This window comes from Ambystoma mexicanum, chromosome 3p (assembly GCF_040938575.1).
Source record: "Ambystoma mexicanum isolate Mex_15411 chromosome 3p, UKY_AmexF1_1, whole genome shotgun sequence".
NCBI classification, from domain to species: domain Eukaryota; kingdom Metazoa; phylum Chordata; class Amphibia; order Caudata; family Ambystomatidae; genus Ambystoma; species Ambystoma mexicanum.
Window position 1 is genome coordinate 1,003,324,182 of NC_090925.1, and position 27,477 is coordinate 1,003,351,658.

Sequence of the window (27,477 nt, forward strand, 5' to 3'; positions counted from 1 at the left end):
TGTAATGGCCTATGGTTGAAGAACTACAATGCTATTGGAATGCTCCATTCCTTGAGATAAACTGTTCTCAAATATGGAGGGACATGGAAATTTGGAAGCAGAAGACCTCTAGCAGATTTTAGCGCCCAATGCAAGTGCATTGGCAGGTGGGACTGATCGGATCGCTGGATGTACCAGCCAGTGCAAGCCCACAATCTAAGCTTTCTCATCGCTGGCTGGACTGTCGCCTATCTCTCACCATCTGCTTGCACTCTGCCTCCCACTCCCCTCTTCTTTCCTTGTGCCCGAAGCCCCCTTTTGCCCTAACGTACCTTCATTGCCAGTTTGGCACCCTGCTTACGCCTATTTGCATGACAAGAATTGAAAAGTAGCTCTGCACGGATCTTCCTTCCCTATACTCCATGGCGGCCATCTTGGGTTGTAGTAAGTTGTCTATGTTGTGACACGGCATGCTATGGGAGATGTATGACTGAGGCTCTTGCTTCACCCAGACTGTTCCTTTGGGTTATAAAGTAATTACTAGAGGTGAAGAGAATTTACTTGAGCAAGTGTTAAAAAGCAGACATTTCTGCATTGACACAAAAACAAATTGATATTCTCTGGTTGACACAATTTGTAAAGGCTTTTTCTTGGTGGTGTGCTGCCTTGAAATTCCACATCACTGTATTTTGTGTAGGCTTTACCGCTTTTCCGGAGCCTTGATAAGAAAGCCACAGATATACTCTATAATATGACTTTAGAGCAGAAAGCGATCAGATTGGTAGCGCTTCAGAACCGGATGGCATTAGATGTCATTCTGGCTGAACGTGGTGGAGTATGTGAACTAGTGGGGTCCGCTTGCTGTGTTTTCGTACCGGATTCCTCCCCAACTATTTTTAAGGCAATACAGAATCTGCACATTCTTTCATAATTAACTGGTGTACCGCTACAAATAATCAAATGCAAATTAATGTAAAAAAATGCATAATTAGTCAGTTTCATGCACCAGGATCAAGGCACACCGAGTGCCGGGATTGTATGGGCCTTGTTGACAGACCAAGAACCTGTAGAGGGCTGGTCTACAGTTTTTGTGTGGGGCGTCCATCTTTGAACCCTGCTAAACAAAGGCAGGGCCGAGCAGGCAAACATTATATTCCCAATTGACTTGTGTGCCCCGAAAATGAAATTATATTTTGACTAACAGAAAAGGAGGCCAGGCAATTTAGGAAAGAGCTTGGCACCAACCTCACCTTTCACATGCCCTCTTGGTGCTGCCTCCTGCCCCTTTTTTCTCCTGACCCTTTACTACTGGTACTCCATACCCAGTTAGATTAAGCATATTCCCACTAGAGCTGGATTGGGAACCAAAACTAGCCCTGAAAAGTTGCCTGCTCTATATAGTCAAACACTACTCTCCACTTGTACATTTGTGAATGTAGCCCCACACAAGTGAATCTAGCGAGCAGCGGAACCCCGCTAATTAGTTTTTGGGGTTGTTTGACAGCCAAGAAAATAAAAAAATTAGATCCAAAAAGTATATTTTATAGCACCTGCGTCCCTGCATTGAAAATGAACTGACAAAATATATTTGTTAACAGTGAGGAATAACATACCAGAAGCTTTTGAACAAATTCTTTACTGGTAATAGATGTGACCGATGAGGAGCGATGAAAGAAAAGGGTAGGGTTGACTGGGAGAGAGGTTAAGAGGAGCAGACAATCAGGGTACCCACACAAAAGAGGTCCGTGGTACAGAGGTCCACAGGGAAATCTCCAGAGTTCCCCCGTTGGCCAGTCCACCAAGGATTTTCGCGCCTCGAAACACTTGTGTATAGGCGCATTATAAATGCCATTTCATATGATATCATTCTCAAAGTAACAGGCTCGAAAAATGACCCTAAAAAGAGACACCTATCCTCTCCTGTAGCCAACCCTGCATCCCCAGTATTATCAGTGATCAGGTTGTCCAAATCCGGGCCTCAATGGCCAGAACCCTGAAGGGTTTTCAGGATATCCCTTATTAATATTAATGAGGAAAAATGTGCATACATTTAGAATCATTGTACGCAAATTTATCTCATGAACATTAATGAGGGGTATCCTTAAAACCCGGCATGGATCCGGCCCTCAGGTCCTGGAGTTGGACAACTCTAACTCTCACAGTAACTGTGTAAATATGGCAACTAGGGTTCTTTTTGTAGGTCTCGCATTATATCCCTGTAACATTCTTGTATAGTCCCCTTTCATCATCCTAATTTCCTTCCACGCCTCCAACCAGTCTCACATCCTCAATCACTTTTTTTGCTAAAAGCCCCGTAATGGGGTCTCTACTGCTGAAAATAGGACCGACTGTAAAATGTTTCTGTTCCAGGCTCCTCTCTCCGATAAATGCAAATCCTTTCAAGTTCCAAGATCGATGGAAGAAGTTTCCTGACCTAGCTCGGACTATGACCTGGTGAACTCCCATCTGTCACATTGCATCTCAAAACCTCCATCAACACCCAACACCAAAGCACCTCCTCCAGGTGGTTCACTCACCTGGCTACCCAGCTTTGGCACATACAGAGATTGTGTCCAGAACACCAAGCTCAATACATTTAGTAAACTAAACCAGCACCCGCTTCGACTCGAGGACTATCACTCTGACAACGCCTCAGAGAGAACTTTGTCATGGCATGATACACACCCCTATCCTATAACAATCAGTGCTTCCTATCTCGATTTTGTAGCCTGATGTCATCTTCATACATCCTGGCACGGTCACTCTGTGGGCTATGTCACCCACTGCTGCTTTGAACATAGGCTCCATTTGTTGGGACCCTCAAACTGCTGCCCTATATGCAGCTTTTCCCATCAAAGTACACCAAGGTAATAAGAAAGGTCACAACCTTTATGTAAGTGCAGAAAAACATGTACATTTGTTGCATGCACCATTTAATGGGCCATCGTAATTAAAATCTCCTGTTCACAAAGCACAGTGTTTCGGATTTGCAGCCAGTCTAATATTTGCAAACAGTCATAGAACTAACATCAGCTATCGCCCCACCTCCTCTTAAACAATGTTACATACAGCTCCCAACCAAAGAGTTGGTATTAAACATGCTACATGAAACACAATTTTGATTTGTACCCGGCTTTAGATCGTTTCATAGTACAGAAAGTGCTTTGCTTGATTTACAAACTGAAATGTTGAAAATTGTGGATAAAAGTAAATCAGGGCTGCTGATGCTGCTAGATCAGGAGCCTTTGATCTTGTAGATCACGAGAAGCTGATTACAAGATGCCAAACAACAGAGTGTGTTCTATGGATACTATCGACTGGTTCAGATCATTCCTTAGTAACAGGATGCCTATAGTAGTAAGGGGGAATGTTTCCTCTAAATCCGAGGTGATTACTTGCGGAGTGCCTCAGGGGGTCTTTCTGTCCCAGCTCTTTTTAACGTATTCTGTCGTCCTTTATGTGATCTCCTTGACTCTTTGGGACTCCACTTTACTAACTATGCAGATGACCCCAGCCTATTATGGAGCTGAGTGGTGATTATCGTAAAGATGAAGAGAACGTTTCATCTACATACGAGTCAATCAAGATCTGGATGGCAATGGATGGTCTTTGACTCAATAGTGAAAAGACAGAACTTCTTATTTTTGGATCGTCCCAAACACGGGCCAAATCAGTATTCTGGCTTTACTATAGACCGACACTTCGTTAAAACTGACACTAAAGTTAAGACCCTCTGTGTTACTTTGGAACCATCACTGAGAACTGTGGCCCACGTTGCTAGCGTAGTAAAGAATTCCCAATACTATCTGACACTACTACGTCTAGTAAAACCATATGCTTCTACAATTAATTGCGGCACGCTGGTGAGAGCTCTAATTATGCAGAGGCTGGGTTATTGTAGTGCCTTGTTGTGTGGTGCTAGCAAGGGCTGCATGAAAAGGCTATATATTCTACAAAATTAAGCAGTTAGAATTGTAAAAAACATCTCAAGACCTGATCCTATTTCTGCTCATAGAAGCGAGTTACATTGGCTCTGGGTTGAGGCTAGAATTCACTTCAACATAAACACTATTACTCATAAATGTCTATTCGGACAAGCATCTTCATACCTCAAAGAACGCACAACCATTCAATACTCTATAAGAGCTACCGGGTCCGGGGAATATATGCTGTTGGTATCTCCTAACACGCAAAGGGGATGGCCGCTCCTTGGCGGTACAAACAGCTCTGACTTGGAATAAACTTCCGATGGAATTGAGCCTTGAGAATAATGTATCTGTGTTTTCGAAAAAAGCTAAAGACCTTCTTGTTTAACTAGATATGATCTTATCTTTTTTGTTTTCAACTGTATCTTCCGTGCCCTGATGCCAGTGGGTGATCGGCAGCTGACAAATACATACAACACAATACACATCTCAACAAGAAGGCACCACATCAAATATACAAAAAAACACAAATTTAAAAAACAAACACAATTATCTCAAAAAAGATAAAAAATTTCAAGAATAAAAATAACATTTTATAAATGTATTAATTGTAAAGAAATATATATGATTTAAAACCAAATAGGTACACATAGAAATGTTATCAAAATACATTCAAATCTAGACTCTCGCATTGATTAGCAAAAGCACATTTAGATAAATAACACTTTGCCACATTAACTGGATAATCGCTTTGTGCCATTTCACAGATGCATTAAAATCGTTGGTTTTCTTCAAGATCATATTAGTTCAAATCCAAAATAAAGTTTGGAATGTGAAAGGTAATTAAAGACATCCCAAAACTCCCTGTAAATCCTCAAATGATCAGAATAGGATGAGTTTATGTTTTTTTATTATTTAAATAAATGTGTCAGAAGATGCTTTAATTGGAATTTACTGTGTTGCGTGTTCGTGAGAGCAACATGTTTTGCTGCAATCCTTTGCACAATGTATTTTAGTGCTAATTAAATATTCTTTTCACATAATCTTTTAAAATGAAAAGAAACGCTCAGCATAAACTTAACTATTTTAGAAACGTTCACAATGTAATCCTTTTGAATCAGGTCTACGTTGATGCAAGAATAGGAACTGGTTGTTTGAACTAGCAAACCATGGGGACAATTATGAAATTCACAACCAGCCTGTGGGTGCAACTCTACACCCGCAGACCTGACCTCAAAGGTCTGTGATGTACAGAGGGGAGGTGTAGCAGGGTTAGCGTAAAGGGACAATGAACCTGGAGCCACCATCTCCAGCCATATTGAAGTGTCAGGCACTGGTTTTATTTATGTTATTTATTTATTAAATGTATTTCTAAAGTGCTCAACAGAAGGCCCAGAGGCAATGGGGGCGCTGAGACTGAACACACAACAAAAAACATAAAAAATCAGAAAAGGGATCAATGGTCAGGCACAGATAGGAGAAACTCTAGTTCATTCAAGAGGAGCCGGTTGATTTCTCCTTACCCAACCCCTAGTAGATGACTTGCACAATACTCCATGCGTCTACTTATGATAGCCCTAGCCAGAGCGGCACAACTGGACGCTTCAAGATACGGACTGATTTGTGCCAGGAGTTTGATGTACTACGATGAGTTTGACACTAGACAGCTAATGTAAGCCCTCATTGAGAGCTCTTGATCAATCGTAATTCCGAGAGTCTTCACTTTCTTGCGGGTAGGGAGAAGCAGTCTGCGATTTGAAAGGAAGAGTAGGCTTGAGATAAATCACGTAGTTTGTAGGCAGTGCCCAAGATTATCATCTCTGTTTTGTAGTTCTTTATGGTTAGTCCATTATGCAACATCCAGAGATGGATTTGGTTGCACGAGATGTTAATGACCTCAGTGTCTTTGATGTGATTGCCCGAGAGTGGGAAGAGACAATGACTGTCATCTGCATAGTTGGCATAACAAGTACCCACAGCATCTAATTGATCAAACAATGCGAGAATAAAGGTATTAAAGAGGGTAGGGGACAGACATGATCCCTGCAGCACTCCACAGTTTAGAGCATAACCTTCTGATATGGCATACTCATGAAAAACCTTGGCCGTCCGGTCTGACAGGAATGAAAGCACCCAGCTGACTGCTTCCTTGCAGAAAGAGGCCCGCTCTAGTGGTCTGCTGGCTAAAATGGAATTATCTACCAGTTCAAATGCGGCCATAAAATGTAAGAGCATCAGCAATTAAACTTTGCCCTTATCCATATATTGAAGAATGTTAGTCTTAAGATCAAGCAAGGCCGATTCAGTGCTATGGGCACTTCGAAACCCTGATTGTTTAGGGCCTAGTAAATTATATGTATTCAGGAATGCCTGGATTTGACCATGCACAATCTTGTCCAAAATCTTTAGGAGAAAGGGGGAATTTGTAATCGGGTGATAGTTAGGGTGATAGTTACCCGCCATACAACACTCCAATAATAGCTTCTTTAAAAGAGGGGTGATCCATGCTTGTTTGACAATTGTTGGAACTAACTTTTCACTAAAAGAGGCATTAACAAACTTTGTAATAAAAGGGGCAAGAGACAAAGCACAAGATTTGACTATTTTGGCTGGGCAAATATCCCCCTTGCATCTAGTGGGTTTTAGCATGGTTAATAAGTCAAAAGCCTCTCCTTCCGCTACCTGTACAAATTTAAAGAGCTTCTATGGATCTGGCCGGTGCCTAAAATGAACAGGGGATGGTGAAGGACCCAATTGGGCTAGCCTAGATTCAATGTCCCCTTTGATCATAGAAATCTTGCTGGACATAGCTTTTTTGATATGGGGGCACCAATCTGAATCCTTCACGATTGTAGCATTAATCGGACAGAGATCTTCGACTTCTTTTAGTATCTTAAAACGTTCCTTTGTGTCTGAGGCTGCAGTCATAATCCTGTTTTCATAGGAAAAAAATGTGCAGTGCAAATAGCATCTTTGTGCTCCTTTGTTTGCTTAGTTCCTGACAACTAAATATACAAATCAGTAACCCCATGCATGTGGGGGCTTTGGTAAGCCCCCTACCTTCTGCGTCTGTGAGTGCACATTGACATCAGGCAAGAAATTGATTAATCTCCCTAATTACAAGCAAGAGGAACTGGGCTGAGGAAATCCCCCACACTCAAAAATGGAAGAGTCTACCAATGTGACAAAAGTTCACTGTTTATTGAAAGTTCTCATAACATGTATCTAGATAATGGACAATAGCAATTCTCAAATACTTTCTCATTGTTCTCAGGCTCGTCACAGTGGCCCAGTGATGTCACAAACTCCAAGTTACATTGCCAAAAACCTAAGGGAACACAGGATTGGTTAGTGAGGTAAACTACATATGTAATACATGCAAGGTTAGTAACGCTATTGGCTAGGCCGTATTCTGTGACCACCCCCTAAATATTGCAACTATAGGTATGTCTGGTTAGAGTGCTGTGATTGGGCCTCGCAACAAAGTGTGAACTAGCGTGGAAGGTGGATAGGGATTGGTCAGTAAGGGTCTTCGCAACATTGGCACTTTGGAAGGGTACCACCCCATGAGAAACTATTCAAGGTGGTGGGAACAGCAACAGAGGTGCTGCTTGTACCTAACAGGTTACCATCTCCGATACTCTAGACGTTGAAACAGAACATCAAGCTTTCCTCCTGGTATTACTTTTAAATCATCTTGCCTTCAGTTGGATGGGAACGATGGTTTCCGTCTGGCTCTAAGGAATAGGCTCTGTCTTGCAGGTTTCAAGTCACCTGTGGAGGGCCACAGACTTAATTTTCCTGCTTGCATTTATGAGGATTTCTGGCTTTTGCTCTTGCAGGTATCCAATCTCTCCTATTACCTTGAATCTTTCCCTCTCTCTGTGTCCTTGGCAAGGCTGTGCACAATAGCTGCACTGACAGCCTGGTCTGCGTGTCTCAGCAAAGTCAGCATGTCAGGCCTCTCTCTGGGTTCTCAATCCCTTCCAGCATTTTCCATTAATTTCAATGTGGCTGTGGCTTCAATCTTTATTTACATGGCCGTTCATATTAGTTGCATTTACGCGCCCGCAAGCAGTTCATATGTATTGTTATGCAACTTGTGGTTACTGCTTAGCAAAGGTGTGTCCGTCCTCCCGCTAAGTGAGTCTTAAGCATGTTTTTTCGTGTCTAATAGGATTGCAGCCTAGGTGTCTGCGTAACTGAGTGCAGGAATGTGTGTGTGCTTCATGTCTAACGCATCTGCGTTGTGGTCTTAGTCTTGACATCATCAGCTTTCTTCGTGGTTACAGTCAGTTGACGTGCTCCATCGATTGCAAATGTATCTCTTCAACAACGTCATCAGGATAGGGTCTAAATGACTGCGAATAATGTTCATCACATCTGCGATACATCGATGATGGGGAGGAGAGGGCCAGGAATGATGTAAACCTCTCATTTCTGTGGCACCGAGATGAGGGCGGGACCGGTGCAATGAGCACCACATTAAGGTCTCCCTCTTCAATATGTAGTAATGGCCCTTGAGGGTTGCTACACTGCAAATGTATTTGCACTGTACATGTACACATCCGTTTGGAAGGAGGAACATTTTGTAAAAAAGAAATAGAAATGCTCAGGGAAAGCATGAGCATTGTTTTTGTGGGCAATTCATTACTAAAATAGGAGAGACGAGGAGTAGGGAGAAGAGACACAGATCGAAACGCATCCCATTGGGAATCAGAAGGTGCTTTCAAATGTTACAGACTCACCACTGCCTGAATATGTGGGATGCCTGATTCATGGAAGAAAAGCATCCCGCGCAAAACAGTGTAAGTACCTGACATCTGGGTTCCACCTGTTTTCTCCACAGCAGGGTGTAATTGTCTTGAATCGGACAAAAGACAGAATCTCTGAGGTTCTCCAGAACACTTTCAGATGTCCCGTCTATGGTGCGATCCACAACTGTCAATAGTGAGCAGCCGTACTTCAAGGTACCGGTTGTGGACTGTGATGACCTGAAACAAAAGATGAGTGTTAGAGACTCCCTTCTATGTTACCATTTGTCCAGTGCCCCAAGTAGGTACTTACATATAGGTGAGTGGATCTATCTTTGAAGTAACATGATGGTAGGAAAATCCATAAAGTACTTGATAAACAAAATAAGGAAACTCTCTATGAGAACCAGACAGAAGGTGCTCCTAACTGTCCCTAATTTAGGAAACAACTTCCTTGAGGCCAAGGAGGTGGGTAGGAGACATGGCAGGAAAGAAGTGCAAAAGATCTGCACACGGTGAAGACTGCACAGCATGTAGTCCATCTAGGAGTGTTGATTGGATGCCCGTTTCATGGGATACCTGGGATTTCTGATATTGGCCCGGAAGCTCATCAAGTGTTTCCGTGTCTGCTGTGGTTTGCCTACACACTTACTGAAGTCCTCCAGGCCTGGCACTGTCTCCACTGCATCTATCTTGGGTACAGACGCCAGGCTCTGGCACAGGACAGTCTGGCATGCGCCCTTCAACAAATGTGGCCACCCCTGATACTCTGTGGCAACACCGGAGCCACCCGAGACTAGTGTTGGGACTCCGGCACTGCTGGGCGCATCTCCCCATGAATGCGGGTCTCTCTTGAGCACCACACTGGCCGTTGTGGGAACTCATGATCTACCCGTGGTGAGTTCCTAACAAACAGATTCACTTTTTCGCATCAGCCCCAGTGCAGAAAACTCTCGTTTTCTCGACTTGGTGAGATTTGAACTCTTCTCTTGGCATTTTAGGTGAGACGTGCCTTGAGGTAGAATCCTCCATCAGGCAGCCCTATAAATATTCTAGGACTATGCTAATTTATGAATGCAGCTCTAGTCCTAGCATATTGAGGGGTGGGGGAGATTACTTCATGGTGTAACCTACCATCAACACATTATTTTGATACTGCTCATTGGAGAGTTGGGGGCAATGGTTTTATGGTAGAACCAAGCACTCCCTGCTTATGTAAATATTGGATCAATCTTATCTTCAAGTGTAGCATATTTGCAGGCCCTTACTTAATCGTGGAACCTACACACACTCCCCATTTAGTTTTCAGACCAGGCTAATGAATTATTCAAATTTCTATCTTGGCAGGCAGCCGTAGTAGTACGTGTTTGGTTGGTTTAGCCACCACTTGTTCATGTCAATATCGTGGTATGAATGTTGCTGATTAATATTATAAGCATTTCCAATTCATGATAAGGGGAGAGGTTTGGGTCGAGATTAGGCTGTGGCGATATTTGGGGGTTGGTATTTGCCACTCGCTGCATTTTTCAAATACCTTTGAAACCTATGGAGGTAACCGTGTACCAGACCAGGACATCTAGTGTAGGGCATGGGACCACATCAAATAAGCAAGTGATCCTCAGACTTAGCACAGCAGATGACAGGCTTGAGAATGTGTAAGGGATCAATTTATAGACCAGAAAAGGTAGTGTATGTGAGACTAAAATTTGGTATTTCATTTAATCAAAACACTGTGCCGTGTGAGCACAACACTGCATGAGAAAGCCATAGCATGCTTCACAGTTAAGGTCATACTGCTTTCACTCTCCATCATCTGCTGTACTTTGCCTCCCGTGGATCTTTACTGCTCCGACTGACCCCTGAAATGGCTGCATGACTTTCTCTTTAAGTCCACGGCAAAGGAACACCCAAGTTATCCCACAGCGGAATGGGCTATTGGTTATTGATAAACTGCCATATATTGCCTTGTTACGTTGTGTATGTTTAAGTGCGAGGGACAGAATCCTTTTGTTAGAGTGTTTCCTTTAGTTTATTTGAGGCAGGGAAATCCTCATCAGGGACGGGATAGTGAGGCAATTATCCAACCTTTCAAATTAATATAATTGAATCTTTTGAAAAACCTTCACACAGTTTTCCGCCTCACATTTCTGACTCCTCACAGCAGACATCACAGCTGTCGTTCATGTTATAAATGGTCACACCATTACCAAATAAACTGACCATTTGTTTATATAGGTAGTGAACGCAGATAGAAAAACAATCAAGACCACCCTGCAGGTAGTAGCGGAATTCAACAGGTTGCATATGTCATAACCTCAAAATTTGAACTCGCCACTAGCTGTTGGCTAGTGATTATTCACTCTTGGTGAGTAAGAAATGGTGTGCCTTGTGCATGTATAACATTGAGGTGGTGAGTGACTTTTTATGGCTGGCTAGTAGCTTGTAACTTGATATTTTTACCCCACCCAACAGACAGCAGATATCCTTTGTTTTAACAATGTCTATAATTCAGCCATCAGAGCTATCATGGTTGTACAGACCATAAGTGTGACACCTCTGACTTTAAAGTTCATAGGGCAGACAGATTCATGCTGCAGGCAACAGAGCTGGCCAGTGGGCTGTACAGGTCAACACGGCTTGACACACAGTGATCTTAAAGCACAGATGGCAGAACTAGCATTCAGACTAAAACCTCATACCAGGTCAAGCCAAAGACCACAGAGTTCTTATGGTTTATGCAAGTTCACCCAGGCTACAGGAGAGCTATCTGTCGAGTTACGCAGATGTCACATATTTACATCCGCGATATCAAAGTTATATCACTCATTATACGTATACCATAAAGGGAGTGAGAGAAGAACACCTAAATGAACAAGTTGACAGTAATCTGATGTTTTCTCATGGGGTCAGGGACCCCTCTTGGCCTGGGATGGGAGGCCAACGAGGGTGGAAGCCAGAGCCATTCTTATCAGAAGTGCCTTAATGTTTTTTGGCAGTACCACTTTGGATCACCCCATACCATTGGACACGAATGATGGCCAGCTTCTTTCTCTTTCTTGTTGATCCATTAAAGAGGCAACCAAGGTCTGGGCAGACCGCCTGCAAGATCGCGTTCCAACAGCAAATCACACCCTAGGATTACAGTCAGCCAGCAGCTGAGAACACCAAGAAGAGAGGGATAAGGCAAACAAGACAAGAGCAGTTGACAGGGATGCAGTGCACTGCTCCCCAATATCCAAAGTGGGACAGGAAACAGGAAGTTGTGGGTTGTTCAGATGAGGTCAGAGGAGGAGAAGGTGGCAGACTAAGAGACCAGAAGAAGGAAGGGTGGTGGACTGGAGCCTGGAGTAGTATAGACGTATTGAGGTTTTGGTTAGTGAGAGCAAGTGGTACCGTTTAGTGAATGTGTGTGCTGGGAAAGTCTAGAGTGTGAGTGGTAATTGCTTGGGAGAGTGAAAGGAGGGTGAGTGAGTAGAAGGTGGGGTGGAGTAACAATGTGCAGGAGAGAGTAGTAGTGTGGAGGAGGGAGTAGCAGTCTAGGGGAGGGAGTAGCATTGTGGACGGGGCACTGTGAAGAGATGGAGTAAAAGGGAGTAACATTAGGGGGTGGAGGGAGAAGGTAGAAGGAGAGTGACCGACAATGAAGGTGCGGACAGAAGAAGTACCAGGAGAGAAGGAGGTCAGGAGTTGGAAAAGGAGAGAACTGGAAGGAGAGTGAGTGATGGACAGTGACGTCTGGATGTGAGAGGATAAAATAAGAGTGGAATTCCTGTGTCTGTAAGGTGCAACACTACAATCCATGTAGAACTAACATTATTGGTAGCATAGACTCAGATTAGGGAGTCCCTGAGTGAGATTAGATGGATAAGCCAATTGCCTTTGAGGCCTCATCAATAGAAAGCTCGAACATGAATAGTAGGGTTCAATTAGCTCTATATACTAACATGGGGAATAAGGACGCCTGGGCTAGGGAGGAAAAGGCTTCAGCTAGACGGGCGACTGATGGATGGCCCTTGTGCCCGGTATCAATTCTTTAAACCCATGAACCATCTCTGGTAGGTGGAGTGTTCTGTAGGCTGCCAGTGACCTGAACTCAGTGAAAAATAAAGATGACTAAAAATGTGTCAACTATATTGTAAGGAGTTTAAATAAATATGTCTATTAAAAAAAAAACGAGGCTGTTTTTGGTGGAGAAGGGGTTACCGTTGGCAAAAAGTGTTTTTCCCCTGTGTGCACATCTACTTCTAGATCTGGAATCTGGAAAAATATTGGAAAAATATTGGGCAGCATGTAAAGTCAAAAATGGGTTAATGTCTTTTCATCTGTGCATCTTTAAAACAAACGTGGACGATTAAAAAAAAAGAATCCATTCCCACGTAAAAAGAATAAAAACATAGTTACAAAGTGACATTGTGTCAGGAAAATGATTAATGGAAATAGTAAATAGTTTGGATTATGCTGTACAAATGGCTAAAACTACCATTCCAAGATGGCCACCACTGTTTTGTGAGTTGGTTCCTTCTGCATTTGGCAGAGCAGCGTGGCAGGGAACAAAGCAAGTGCGTGTGCTAGGAGCAATATGCAGACAATCGTATTGTGTCAAGGGGAACCCCATGTCTTTACGAAAACCACACAAATCGATGACTAGGAAAGTAGGTTTTATGACGGAAAGGCGCCGTTATTACCTTGTCAGGCCCCCCTGGCTGTCAGACCCCGACTGAGCATCAGAGTAGCCCGTCGTCCGTATGAAGTCTTTCCAGAATCCAGATGAGCAACTAGAAAGAAAAAGGAAGAAGAAAGAAAAGCGTGAGGAGACATTTCCACATCAAATGGTGCAATCGACGATACTAGGCTCCTTCACAGCAAATTACGGAGCTTTCGTTCTTAACTTAGTCCACCAACTTGGTGATAGGGGACGAGGCAGATAGTGAGAGAGGGAAGAGGCTAGCAAAATAGAGAGCTAGAAATAGATAGGACGGAACCAAGATAGACAGATAGACAGAGGTAGAGAAAGAGAGAATCAAGGTTTTAAAAAAAAGATAGAACAACACGAGGAAAAAGAGAAGGAAAGAAAGAACAAGAAAAGGAAAGATGGTACGAGAAAGCAATGGAACACAAGAAAGAGAAGTAAAGAGAAGAAGAAAGATACAGAAAGAGTCAGAGAGGAAAGGGGATCAAGAAATAGAGGAACAGAGTCAAAGTAAGAGAGACGTCTAGAGAAGGTCCGAGAGAAAGAAAGAGAGAAGGTCCGAGAGTAAGGGGGTGCGTAACGGACACATGATGACTGTAGAGGAAAGAGACCGTTAAAGGAGATAAGTGAAGGAGAACGAGGTTTAGGGAAAGCAATAGAGAGGAAAATTGGGAGATTGGAGGTAAGGCAAGAGAGAGGGAGGGAGAGAGGAATTGAAAGACAGGAAGAAAGATTTTAAGGTCGGGTGAAGGAATGAGTGAGAGGAAGGACGGCAGCCAGTGAGGCACTAATGGATTAATGTCAGAGGACTGGGAAGAATCCATGAAACCCAATTGAGAAAAACACAGAGAAAAGCAGGAGGAACCCATGGTGTAACACAAAGGAAGAGTAGGTAAGCAAGAGCATTGAAGAGTTCTCAGCTAACCCGGACAATGTGCATCCCATAGTCTAATGAAAGCATGTCAGAAAAAGTATTTTGGACAATAAGCATCTTTAAAACCAAAACGCTCAGAATAGGATTTCATATACATATATACATTTTTGCCATACAAAAACAAATTCAGTTGAAGGGGAGGTATAGTTGTGATGCAAAACCTGAAAAACACTGACATTTGGCAGCAATGGTTTGAAATGTAACTGTAACCTGCCCCTGCTATACACTACACATGACATACAAAATTACATTATCAATGACATCATTGTCATCAATGCAGTCAGGCCCTACTATGCAAAGGGCAAGCCCTGCAGTATGTCCCAAGAACCATACTGTTTCCCCACAGTACCCAGAGGGAATAGCCGACAGCCATGCTCTGGGCACATTACCCCTGCTAACAGTACCCAGAGGGCATGGTTTCCTATATGGGCCTATATCCATCATGCCCATTGCCCATCGCCAAATTTAGACTGCCACTGGGCTCTGCGTCACCACTCACAGTGTCTGCAAGGCACGCAGGCCCTGCGTCTCAGGCATGGGCCGTAGTCTTGGGCCAGCGGTCCAAGCCCCCAATGTCCACAGCAATATGCTTCCTAAAAAAGGCTCTTCCTCTTGGCAGATGAACTTACCCACAACTACCGAAGCGACATATCCGCCTTTGGAATGCCATGGAATGACATCTGCGTCTTACCTATCCTGGAACATATGCAAGTTAAGAGAACACTAAAAATGTCCTGGATTAGCCCAAGGTGTATGTGAACGGTCAAGGCAATTCCTTAAAATTGATTTTTAACACAATCTGTCTGAAAATAAATCCACAGACGGCTTAATATCTGCAATTTAGATTCACGTTTAATATTTATTAAAGCAAAACCTTTAATTTCATTTTATTTTTATTGTGAATATCTGGTTTGTAACAAACATTTAAACACATTTATATAAATGTATACAAATGCAATCAACAAAAATTAATATATACAATATCCTTAATACATCATAGTTAAAAAAGACAAGAGTAAATAAACAAACAATAAAAGTGTGACAAATCAACTTCCGGGGCACCAGTGGTCCAGGGATGAATATCGGTTTCTAAACAATCAACCCCACACCTCTAGTACACCAGAAGGGATCCAAACATATTGGAATACCAGTAAATTATAAGACCTCCTTGTCAAATATTGGCAACGTGGACAGAACGGCAGGCTTATCCCCGCCCGCAAGGTCGTGTATCGATGGTTAGTTGCAACACAGCGAAAATACAATTATTACCCACTGATATAAGGGACTGTCCAGTCAAGGTTATATGAAAATATCGACTTTATTATTACTGCAATAGACAGTTCTAGCACACTACAAATACGACCATGCTGTAAAGGAACACAGATGACAGACCGTTTCAAGAAGGAAAGGGATGCACTCTGGATACTGACAGGAGGGTTATTGGTAAAGTAATCACTCCTACTGTTCAACGTTATTTTGTTCCAGCACCAAGGAGTCAAAGTGTCATAACTGTCTGTAGGGGCCTTCGTAGAAGGACCACAGGGGCAGAACCAAACTGTACCTGGTGCTGAATAAGTTCTTGGTGCTTGACAGCGTCAAGGCAGTTCCAGGGTGCATCGCAGCCCTTGAGACAGAGTTAGTGGCAGGAGACAGCTGTGGGTACCAGGCGGCAGGCAGTTCGTCAAGGGAGGCTGGACAGACATCTGTAAACTGTCTGGCGCGATGGCTTGTGGCCAAGAATCATTGTCTCTGTTCTGGTTGGCGGATCTGGAACCCTGGTAGAGGAGGCTTGGACAGCTCTTGTGACTGCGGCGTGACAGCGGTTAGCGGTGCAGCCGGATGCGGTTCGAGGACTCGACTGTCTCTAAAATGTCCTTAAAAGATGGACGGAGAATAATGCTTGTGTGGCACTTCTCCTAGCTTCTTTGCAGGGCTCGTGTCCTTTCAAGGTGGATGGCCCAAAGCTGAGGAGAGTGTTTGCAGGAAACGGCTTTGTCCTTTGTCCAGAGACTCTGCAGCACTTCCCACTTAGAAAACTTGCTGGCAGAACCTAGCAGGGCACGAGGTGTGCTCGCTGGGTACCGTTTCTGGAGCTGCTGGGTGGGTCTTCTGAGTCCAGTATCTCCCTCTTTTCCCTGGGAGATGGTTAGGGGAGGGATCTTGCTTCCCTCTTAGAACTCCTTGCCTTCATTCACTGGCAGAAGATGTAAGGTAGACTGTACCTTCAGCCGGGGTCCAAATGAGTCCTTCTTACTCCTTTCAAAGTCGTCAGATGATCTGTCAAGGGAGGGGTTCAGCCCTCTCTTAATGCCAAATGGGCCCAGTGATTGGTGCAGGCTAAGCCTACCTTAATGAACAAATCCTGGGTCCCCACCAACAATCTTCTGTTAAATCTGCAACAGGACAGACAAGGGGTGACATCATATACCTAAGTGCCACCCATGTTGTAGATAAAAGTGTCTCTTTGGTTAACTGAGCCCTCTGTGACTCTTGATTAAAGTCCAGGTTTCCCTTGAAGTATGTGGCGAGAGCAGACTTCTTGTCTCCCCCAAATCACATACTTCTCCCATCTGAAAGGGATATGCTCTTCAGGGACACCTGCGATAACAGCTGGACCCAAACAGGCCATTCACTGCCTTTCATACAGAGAGGTGGGAACTAGCTCCAAGTTGACACATTGCATACCAAAGGGGCGTTAGTCCCACCTTTCCTGTTGTCTATCCGCCAACCCAGCCCCTTCAGGCTTGCCTCAGTTATCTCGTTATTATGCACTGCCCCCAGCCAGATTATACAAGGGGAAAGCAGAAACATGGGGCCTTTGATATTTAAATTAGGCTGCCCATGGCTGGAGGAAGGCGTGCCTTCCCTCTTCTTGAGATGCTTTGATGTACCCGGGGCTGTCACATTTCGGCAGAATATGACAGGGAAAGATGGGGCCTGTAGGCTGTGTCTTACCGGAGTACACATGACTGCATTTTGTGAGGGAAGCAGATGAAATGTGTGCGGAATGGCCCCGCACATTTCTCAGAGGCTGATCTCCCATCATTCATTTTCATTATTAAAAAATAAAAAAGCCCAGGTGAGCGCACTCTCCCCGTGCGGATGGCCAAATTCCTCACAAAAAGTCACACACAATAATAACATTTCATTTCAGTGAAACTTTTTCTTAAATACCTGCCAGATATAAAATGCTGACGTCACAATAATTAATGGTTCACCACAAAAGATAGTTCCCAAGAATTGATCAGACTCAATACTATCCACTTTGGCAACACAAAAAGGGCTATAACAAGCTATATAATTCTCTGATAATAACGGAAGATGTCTAATGGTTTCAATACAAGATTAACAAAAACCTTCAATAGCTAGATGCTCGAGGAATAATCTGCCAGGCTCCCAAACCATCATTAGTAGGCAGCTGGTTAAAACACATACGAAAAATGAAGTCTCTAAGCTTTGTACTTCTCCAATTTAAAAGATATCTAAATGGACAAGGAAAATAAAAGCGTTGCTTCACATAATCACAGACTTTTGTTTTAGTTACTAAATGTTGGACTAAGTGACCCCTAGCCAAAGACAGCAGTTTTTCCTTAATTTATGCTCAGACACCGTAAGATTAAAAGTCAACTCAATTTCAAAATAAATATCATTATAATAACCAAGAATTTCATCTTCCAAATTTCTAAAAATCAATTTTTGATGTTTTACCATTCACCATCATAGAAAGGGATTTAAGTAAACATTCCATATTTTGGGTCAAATCCAATAATTTAAGATAAAAAAGAGCTCTTCTCAATTTCTATATTGACAAAAGAGAGGAGAGACCCAATTCACAAGGAATGGCTTCAATAGGGAAACATTGTGTTAAGCCAAGGAAGTATTTCCAAATCTTCCCCTCTAAACCTTGTAACCAATTAACGTCTTTATTACTGAAGGCCTCAAGATCATAAAGTATACCTGGAATAAGGGAGATATTTAATGAGGCTTTCAATTGAATAGCCTCCGTGATGAGTAATAAAATATTTAATTACCCTTATTTTCTTAAGACTTTTCATTTCAATATATTTTCTCAGAATCTCCCTTTCCAGGTGAGGAGTGTTAGGTATACCTAAATACATGTATTATTCATTAGTAACCTCTTTTGAAATATTATCTAACAATCAGGTAAATGCATGGTCCGTCTTCCTTTTTTAACCCCCAAGCATAATTTTAATTTTTAAAACATTAATAGAAAGACAATGTTTTCCTTGAAAGAACACCAAGTGCCAGGATGTTCTATCAAACAGAATAATATTAGCAGTGTAGCATAACCAGGCCAGGTGATCCGAGCCTATCTTTGGGGGGAAATTAGCACACTCATTCATTTTGAAACTAAAAACTGTCACATAACGTTTACACAATAGGGGTGCAAGAACACACCCCTGTTTAACATCATAGTTAGTTTTCACTCAGACGAGTGCATGCCACTTCCATCCAATCTAATATCCACAACGGGGTCCTGGTGTAATTGCTTCATGTGTTCCAACAGAGAGCAAGCACATCCCGTGGCCAATCATTTTTGCCACCAAAGATCTCTTGGGGCTGAATCAAAAGATTTAGAAAAGTCTTAAAGACGGAGACAACATAACATCCTTCATGATATGAACCAAAGTAAAAGTATTATGTAGTGTTCCCATTCCCTTTCTAAATCCAGTTTGTTGAGGGGAAAAAAAACCTTTTGCGTCAGACCAAGCATACAACTTCTCCAAAATACAAGATGAAAATATTTTTGACATATTATTTGTAAGGGTCAATAGGCGATAATTGTGAGGGTCAAGACGTGAACGTTTCCTATGTATAGGAACAATGCTCGTCTTTTTTCCATGAAGAGGGAAGAATACCGCTCTTGGCAATGTCTAAAAATAGACTCTACAGGACCCGTGCCCATAATTCCGGTTGAGCTTTAAAAAACACATTTGGGATACCGTCTGGGCCAGGAGCTCTTCAGGGTTTAGACTTTAAAATAAGTCCCAAAATACCCTGTACATCAAAAGTAAACCATCTATAGTCATACGGCTGATTGATATGACATATAGTGGTTATCGTATTCAAATGTAGAGCAGTAAGATCTTTTTAAAGAAAAGTTCACTAAATGGGGTTAATGATTGTTTGATTTTTATTCATATATTTATGAATGTAATACCAACATTTCTTATTATCTTTAGACTTAAGTAATTCTTGCATAGTTATCCACCGCTTATTAAATTGTGATTGTTTACAGCCCCTTATCCAATTTTTTTAAATTTAGTTCACAGGTTAGTAATTTCCCTCTTCATGGTAATAGTTTGTTTAGTTAAAGCATGACAAATCCTCGTTTTATGGACTATCAGATCATCATAAAACTAATTTGATCTACAGGAAGGACAGGAGGAGGGGGTAGCACCTTGAAGCACAACACGGTCAGAAGAGAACAGCGGTGCTGCAGGCTCCAGTGAGAATCCATGAGACCCCATACAGTGGTAGAAGCGAGCAGTGCTGGGGGTTTGGTGAGAAGTCCATTGCTTGCGGAATTGTGGCGTCCAAGTATGTTTGTGTCCATGTGCAACACATGCTTTCCCATCCTGGTCTGGTTGGGTGCTGGCTAATCTTACCACAGCTGTCTTTTTGCGAACTTTGTTACCGTGGCATATACAAACATGTATTGGCAAAGGCAAAACGTTTTGGATTTTGTGTAGAAATGGTATAGGCATTTGCCATGCACTCCTTTAATGGCTCTACCTGGCAAGGAGCTGGGAAATAGTACCTGAGCATATGATGGCAGTGTCTGTGTAATGCCCATACAAAAGCCACATTTGTTGGCTTTGTCAATGCTTGTTTAAATAAGAATTCCGTGCAAGGAACAGATGCAAGGATACATGTATTGCTTATAAGTAAAGTGGGCCATGGCACACTTGGTTAAGACATTTTTATTACACCAGAATCTGATTTACATCTGCAAATGAGGTATTCTCTTTCAGACGACTGCTTAAAAATAACAATAACAGGCCAAATAACAGCACATACTATGATATTACTGCATAACAGAGGCAGCTCAAAGAGATCCCAGGAGGGGATACTTTGGGGGGATAGTGGGTGGGAATCACCGCAAGGATTAGGATGATTATAGGTGGCTGAAAGGCCAATGAATGGCCACAAGCTGTGTGCCCTTGTTCGTATCCCTTCTCTCACCGGTCTGTATAGCTTTGCCAATAGGTTTGGCTTATAAGTGGCACAAAAGCACCACCTAATACCCGAAATTAAAAATGTGGCGCACGGGAGTAACCCCTGCTAAGAAAGTAAAAGTAACAGAGCAACACAAATGTGAAGGAGGCGGAAGCCGTAGAGATAACAGGCAAAGGTGTGGCCATGCTGTTTGGAGTGCTAAAAGCTCAGTAACCTCAAGAAAGCCATTCATATCCGTTCCATCTAATTAGCTGAGGGATCTGTTCTGTGAACTTTTACGTCAATCGCTCACATGAAGAAAGCACTATAACACAAGTAGCTGAATAGAGTGGTAGTCATTTAGAAATCTGTTCCAAGTGCAAGACTCTGCGGTGACTTATCGACCTCTGAAGACCTTTGTTATGAAAATCTTATTACAGCCATTGGGTGCGAGAACTAATGGGAGATAATTGCCCGCAATCCAACGTAATACCCCTGACCATTAATGAAGGGTAAGGACAATCAAGTCCTGTTTGTGCCTTCACGCCCGGGCCCACAATCTATTGGTGTCAAGCTTGGCCAATGATTTTCACTTCTGAGTGCTGAATGCTATCTTTCAGCACGAAGAATGCAAGGCAGCAACAAACCTATGAAGAACATTGTTAAGATGGCCACCAAGATGAAAGCAACATACCAGACACCCAGAGCAGACATTGGTTGGTGGGTGGCACCTTCTCCGGCGGCGCATAGGAGAGACACAATACACATACCACAGTAGCATGCAGGTAGACACGTCTGCAGTGTGGAAGTGTGGCGAACAGGGAAGATGCAAAATCCATAATAGGACCAAACGGGCCACATCCCCTGGATCTACACCTTACTTTGATTCTTTTAATAAACTAAACACAATAGCTAATCTTGCCCTCCAACCACCACTAGATGTCCCTCGTAGGGTGACAAGTCCTAGTAAGAGCCGGCACGCCGCTTGTCTAGGGTTACGGGGTAGACAGAAAAGGCTGGCCCTAAATAATTACAGACCAGTGTCTCAGGGAGATGCAGAAATATTGGTAGTAGATACCACACTGCACTAAAATCCAGAGAAGCCAGGAGAAGGAGCACAGAATGGAGCCAAACCCAATTTATTTCTCCCTACTTATCTGCTCATATGTGGAATTTTTAAAACTAGGGTAATTTCACCAGAATGTCTGATTAGTGATTAGACTTTCCAATTATTTATGGTTGACCGGTTACAGAGGGTTAATTTCTTCTCTCCCACTTTCTTTAGTACCCTAAAAACACATTAAGAATTTGTGTGCCACGAGTCACACTGAAGGTTCACGGTATCATCCTTCTGCGCCTTCACCCTCGTTAGATACCACTTAAATGGTGATCAGTCCTTGGGAGTTGGGTGTAAAACCCCTCCTTCACAGCTGATGGCTTTGCCGATTATGTGGTTGAGTCCTGTTCATCAGGTGTGAGAGGGTAGACTGTCTCTATGTAGGCTACCCTATCCTGTACAGCAGTAATTTCTTTCTGTGGAAAAGTTGGTCAATTTTATTGACGCACAGAGCGAAGTGTCCGATCGTCTGGATAGCTAAATTGGTGACTCGTGGCTCATTAATTCTAAATGTGTTTTTTTAGGGTCCTGAAGATGGACAGGTGAGAGAAAAAGAAGACGATATCTAAGAGGTGGCGAAGACCGAGACACCAAACACACTTTGGGTGTCAGCCGCAAGGATCCTTAGTATGACTACCAGAGGTTAGTGCCTGAATTCCGAGGATCCTGATTGGCTGCAGCTGAACAAGGGGTGTCATTTAATGACTTAGCAGAGGCAGGGGCTGGGGATGAGTGGGTATACTATTGGTAAAGTTGGGGGCCACATGTGTTCATATAATGGAAACGCGATTAGTCAAATGCTATTCTTTGCCCTGTTCGTATCAAGGGTGTTGACAGAACGAACTGCTATTCTAATTTTAGAGGCTCCTTTATGATATATTTTTGGGGATGCTTTTTGTTGCAGGCAGTGATGGTGGTCTTCCAAAACCTTAGGGGTATTCATAGTTTGGAAAACATTCATTTAATTCCATAAAAAGGTTGAGAACTCAATTTATGCCGAAGTCTGACATTGCCAAGCCTCTGGTAGCACTACTTCATGTCTTTTCAGATCAAAAAGAATTCAATGTTTGGTACCTTTTATTGGACTAACTGAAAATATGATGCTGAGATGGTAAATATGATGCTGAGATGGTAAATATGATGCTGAGATGGTAGATGCCCAAGCTTTTGAAGTGCCACAGACTTCTTCATCAGATCGTGATCACACAACAAATGAGCAATGAAGAAAATCTGCTGGAAATACCCTTTAGATAGAAGGAAAAAAGAGATTCTCCCACTGTAAACTCTATCGGCAGCAGGAAGAAGTATGCAAGAAATTCAGTCCTTAGGCCCCTTTTTCTACAATGCGTGTTGGACTGCAGCATTAACGAGTAGAAGGGAAGAAGGACAGCACCCAGTCAAATGATGTTAACCATAAACCTATCACATTAGATGGATGTGCCGAGGTTGTTCCTGCCTCCTTCAAAGTCCCTCCATCATCTACGCAAGACATACACTGTCACCCCTAGAGGAACTCCTCTGGGCATAGCCCCGCCTGAAAGAAAACCAGCATGATAGCTGAGTAATGCACAACACGGCTCAAGCGGGAGTGCACACCGACTATATAAAGGGTTAAATAAACCTTTTACAATGGTAAGAAATACTCAAAAGATTTCTGGTGCGATTAGCAAGCATCAAATAAGCCCAATTGATACCACAACAATAGTTACCAACAATTCCCCATCCAAAACACAAAGTAGATCCCATTTGCACTCTTTCGGGTAATCAACCCTTCCAATTTAAAAAAAATGTGGCAACTTTAATTATTTCACTCAAATTTATATCAATACTTTGTTTTGCAGTTACCTCATTTGCTTCTCCCAAAATAATACCGTCATGCCAATGACTGTGTTTCAACAAAAAACATTTTTTAATAATCGTATTCATTCTTGATAAATATAACATTTCTTAACTTAAACCTCAAAAAACTCTCCACCTAAATATTAAATTCCAAATAATTCAAAGCAAAACAATTTTTAGTATGCAGAACATGCAATTAATTCATTTTTTGAAGCTAATTCTTCATATTCCAAATAAACAGATCCCAGACTTCAGTTATTCAAATGTAATGCCCTAATTGTCTTCTCAATGCCTTTTGGGTACCATGACCCATCTTCTGGAAGGTCAGCACTGTCTTCCTTGTGAGATTCCCACACTATGTAATCCGTCTCTTCAGTTAAGCAACCAAACCTCATCAGATAACACTCCTCTCTCGCCCCTTCTTTGGCTGACATCTGTAAGCACTCCTTTACCAGTGGCTCTTTCCCACAGCCGCTCAAACACTCTCTTGCGCACCCTCTTCTAAGTAAGAGATCTGCAGACCCTTCATGCCTGTCCAACTATCGCCCTATCTCTATCACCCCTTTTTTGGGAAGACTCATGGAGAAAGTTGCTCATCCCCCAACTGACCCACCACACCAAACTGGCTGGCTGCCTCCATGACCACCAGTCTGGCTTGAGAGCATCCAGAGGCCCGGAAACTGTTCTCCTTAACACCTATGAAGGCCTACTCTCAAACCTGGACTCAAACGCTGCCTCTGTTTCGATCCTTCTTGATCTTTCTTCTGCCTTTAGCACGGTCAATTTTGCCATGCTCATAAATCGTCTTGGTGATACCCTAGGCATCATGGAGCGGGCACTGGCGTGGCTGACCTCTTTCCTTTCAAACCAATCCTCCAAAGTGCAATTGGGCCCTTTCCTTTCCTCCACCACATTCTCTACCTGTGGCATCCCTCAGGCTCAATCCTATCGCTATAGATCTTCCACATATACCTTGACCCCAAGGCCCACCTGATCTCCACCTTCTCTCCTCACTTCCAGTGTCACGCTGTCCTTTAAGCTCTCATCCTCCACCTCCTCCGCTTCCTTTCTCATACTGGACTGACTGCTATTCAGGCGTGGCGCTCTGCTAACAATCTCTGCTGCAATGCCAGTAAGACAGAGATCCTTCTCACTGGGACACCTGCTCCCTGTCTGCCTCACTCTCCGGCCACCCTCCTTGGGGCCCCTCCACCCACCTGCTTGTGAGGCAAAAAACCTTGGGGTAATCTTTGACTCTTGTCTCTCCTTTTTTCTGTACACCACGGACCTTTCCAAGAAGTCCCACTTTCAACTCCACCTCCTCAGAGGCATTCTCCCTTTCCTCACCTTCCCTCAGAAGCTCAATGTCTCCAGAGCGCTTGTTCTCTTTAGGCTGGACTACTGAAACAGCCTCTTTCTCCATCTCCCCCTCTCTTCCCTTCGCCCTCTCCAACTAATCGCGAAAAGGTTGCAAGATTTACCTGGCCTCAAACGCAGGGAACGTATATCTCCAGCCCTAAAATCTCCCCACTGGCTCCCGGTGACCTGGGACATCTGTACATCCAGCTTTCTCTCTGTAAAGACCTCCTTGCTAGAGTTCTTCGGTCCTCTAGCTCCGACTCTCTGCAGGTCAGATGCTTCTCTAAGCAGAGAGTGGGGGGTAGATGCCTTTCCTCGGCAGGAGCTTCCCCCTGGAATGGCCTCTCTGCTCCCTCCGCCCCCAGACTTGAGCTGGATCTCCTCAAGTTCCGGAAACTTCTCAAGACTTTCTTTTTATCCTCCTCCCCCCATCCCCATGCTAATGTCCTTCTGCTGCTATGACTGGTGCCTGGCTCCCATATGAGTCTTACAGGGGCCAGGCCTTTATTTGACCAGTACCCCCTAGCATCCTTACAATGCTTTCAGGCACTCCTCTCGGTCCAACCTGAATCTGGTCCAACCCTCCCTTGCACTTCTCCCTATACCACTTCTGCTGCACTTGCCCTCTGTGGCTCCCCTTAGGACTTGCTCAGTCCCCTGGGCCCCCCACTCCGAACTTCTCCCTTTCTCACTTCCTCTGCACTTGCCTTTCGTGGCTGCCCTCAGCACTTGCTCAGCCCCCTGGTCCCCCACTCCTGCATTTCCCACACCCTCACCCCTTCTCCCTTCCCCTTCTGTTCTCTGCACCTGCACTGCAAGAATGCCACAAGGCCTAGTACGACCTTTTTTTTGTCTTGTGGCGCCTGGAAACACTTGTGTATAGGCGCCAGACAAATGTCCAATAAACAAAAAATTAAATAAATAAGTGCCAGCACATGGATGCCTCAATACATACTTGCCGTAGGTAGACTAGTATGTAAAACACACATGCTTTCTGGTCCCGCTGCACCCACTACAGTCTAATAATAACCATGCAAAGATGTTAAATGCAAGGTAAGGCAGCCTTCATCAGGCTAATGCCAATCACACGCTCAATGTGGGAGCATATATGCCCAGACCCCCAAAAAGTGGATCCTGGCAAGCTGGCTCCATCCGTTTCAATAACCCTATAGATGCTGGTGAGAAGAGACATGGAGTGAGATTTCTGGACTTAAAGGCCTTCCTTCTGCACAAGCAGCTAAAGTGCATCTCCACTCCAATCAAGTCCCCAGAGCCAGGGCCGATGCCCCTTTGTCTCCTTTTATTCTGATTTACCAATCCTGATCATTTACCCCTCAGATTGACCTTGGAACCTATACGTAGGTTCAATAAAAGTGGTCCCTTTATGCCTCCGGACAATTGTACACAGCCTAAGGTCCATGGGGATTCGTTGAATGGCCTGTGGGGTTTGCGCAGTTGAAGCATCCTTTTGCATGTAGGTTTTGTTTTCTGGGAGTGGGAACAGGTCTTAAAGTGTAGTAGTCCACTATTAGCAGACTTAGAGCACTCTACAGTGAGTGGGGGTGTAGGAGGAGGCCAACATAGAAGCCCTCGGGCATACAGGCGGGACAGTGAGCATTGTCCGAGTCTTCAATTTGCTAGCATCTATTTTCTATTGTATTGACCGCTTCAGGAACCAACAGAGCGGTGTCCCTTGGAAGGGTGATAGGCACGCAGAACTTACCAGCATTCATCACCAGTAAAGCATTTAGGATAGCAGAGGGAACATAACTTTTACAGTGAGTCTGATGTTGAGGGGGATGAGGTTCCACAGTCTGGGGTGTAGACCGGCAAGTGCTTTGTTCCTTCTTTCTTTGTGTGATTTGTTATTGGTCTACTTTGGCCAGGACCTGACTTCTAGTGATGTTCTAACTAACACAGATGGTGACCTTATCTGCTAGGTATGGGGGAGCGGGCATGGGCACAGTTTTGCATGCCATGCTACTGGCTTTGAAGGCGATGCCTGCGTATAGGGGATCCATGTGATAATGTTGCCGCAAAAAAGTCGTCCGGTTCTGGCAACTTTTCCCTGGCTACCAAAATTCTTCCCCCAAATATTCTAGGAGGGGTATAATAATATATTATTAGCTCCAGTCCTAGAATATTTGGAGAAAGGGTTTGATAGCCTGGAGGGTGCATCATTAATGCATTTCTTTTTTAAAGTCACTAACTTGATGTCTTTTTCATGGCGACATTATTACCTGATACCCTTATGGATAGCCCATGTGCGGACCTTTGATGTGATGGGCAGTGGTGTGGAGGAGGCCTCTCACAGGTGCTAGGGTACGGTGGGTATGTAAGTGACCCTCTGTTTGCCCAGTCTTCCTGAGATGGTACCAGGCCACGTCTGGTTGTTGCCTTGCAAGAGGTGCTTGATTTTCTGCAGGATGGGTAGTTGGGGACATGGATGTGTAAAGGTAACAATGTTTAGAGGTGTGAAGGCAGGCGCTCAGTTACCAGTCTTTAGCTTCTCGTCCTAACGCACGTTTTCATGACTTCATCAATCTTCAGGGAGGCTGAGTTTCTTTGTTTTTTCAGGCGGGTCTGCATTTCTGTTTCAGGTGTGACAAATTAATTAGCAGCCAAGACATGGCAGGGAGTTTCAATTGCAGGGCAGAGCCCTTGACGTTCACTGCGGACAACTCTGCCGGAGAGAGGGG

At 43.6% G+C, this 27,477-nt stretch overlaps 1 protein-coding gene across 2 annotated transcripts in view; it reads right to left on the bottom strand.

The window, feature by feature from the left end:
* Nucleotides 1-27,477, bottom strand: part of DLGAP4 (DLG associated protein 4) — a 1,951,934-nt gene that overhangs the window by 603,375 nt on the left and 1,321,082 nt on the right. For both annotated transcript variants that reach the window (XM_069652304.1, XM_069652305.1), the window contains one exon: nucleotides 13,345-13,434. The gene's annotated coding sequence lies outside the window, so the exon portion shown is untranslated. The remainder of the gene's footprint in view (nucleotides 1-13,344; nucleotides 13,435-27,477) is intronic.